This window comes from Acyrthosiphon pisum, unplaced genomic scaffold, assembly GCF_005508785.2.
Source record: "Acyrthosiphon pisum isolate AL4f unplaced genomic scaffold, pea_aphid_22Mar2018_4r6ur Scaffold_21196;HRSCAF=23278, whole genome shotgun sequence".
Lineage (NCBI taxonomy): Eukaryota > Metazoa > Arthropoda > Insecta > Hemiptera > Aphididae > Acyrthosiphon > Acyrthosiphon pisum.
Window position 1 is genome coordinate 14,546 of NW_021770636.1, and position 1,580 is coordinate 16,125.

Here is a 1,580-nt window from a genome sequence, read left to right on the forward strand (position 1 = left end):
ATTGCAAAATTAGTTGGATGACAAGATTTCATGACACGATGAGTAAATACAACTTTCTCTTGTACTTACCATTATATTTATTTTCCCATCCATTTTCAGAAGGCGTGCATTCTACATTTACTGTTGTACACAAGATTGGATTATTGCATTTATTATTGAACTCAGTATTGTTGTATCCTTTTTAGACTTAATATAATTTAATTATTAAAATGATACATGTGTAATATTTATTGTTTTAATATTTGGGCAGTGACAATCGTCAACACAGGCTACAGGCATCGTGGAGTTAATAATTTTTCTACAAACAATTATGAAGAAACTAAAGATTTATTTTAAAATTAGAGTTCGTTTTCATAATAGTCTTTAATATTTTGGTTCTGTTAAAATATCTTAATTTATTATCCATGTCTGCCAGTGTGGCATTGTCACAAGTTTAATGATGATTTCTAAAAGTGAAAAATATTATTGAATGCTTTATTTTTTTATAGTTTATTTTAAAATTAAAATCTATGTATTTTTCAGGCGCAAGTGATCAAAGTTTTTCTACACATTTTCTATTTGGTTTTCTTCGGCTTTTTCCTCGCGCTTTCAATTCGGTTTTCCGCTGCTTTTTCTTTGCGCACTCACTTCGGTGTTTCTGCAGTTTCTCTACCAAGTGCTAATTCTAAACATTTAATTGTTAGAAATATTAACTATTCGATTTATTCCAAGCGCTTTTACTTTTATTTTCTGCGGTTATTCTGCAAAGTGCTAATTCTAAACATTTAATTGTTAGAAATATACGTTTTATATCGGTTTTAATTGTGTTTTTATTATTTATAGTTTTCATTTTTTACAGTGTTTATAATTTAATTTTTTTTTAGTTTAATTTTTTATAGTGTTTTTTATTATTAAATTATTTTTTAAATATTCTTTTTTTTTTTTTAGGTGTAGCTGTCTAAGAAAGTTAATTTTAGACGGCTAAGATAGACAAAAGTGTCGTCGAATTACTATTTCAGGCATACAAAATTGTTGTTGAATTACTATTTCAGCCATACAAAAGTGTCGTTGAATTACAATCTCAGACATACAAAAGTGTCGTTGAATTACTATTTCAGGCATACAAAAGTGTCGTCGAATTTATATCAGACATACAATAATGTCGTTGAATTACAATCTCAGACATACAAAAGTGTCGTCGAATTTATATCAGACACAGTAGGTTAACAATTTACAAGCTTAAAAATGAGTTTAAAAGATAAATTGAATGAGGTAGATCATTATATTAAAACAGAATATCTAGAATTAAATCTTGAGAATGTCTCTGTTTTCCAATAGTTGTGTAATTAATATTTGCAATTCCATCTTTAAGAAACATACTGATCATAATTTGAAAAAATCAATAGTAAATGCTATTAAAAGAAAAAATTCATCTCTTCGTAAGTGTATAGAAACTATGAATTTTGCTGATGTAGCTAATACATCAGAAATAAATAATAGCACAATAATCAAATGTTTAGAAAATTGTAATTACACGTTTAACGATTTTGTAAATTACAATCACAAAACTCTGACTGACATATGTAAAAACATTAGAGTCA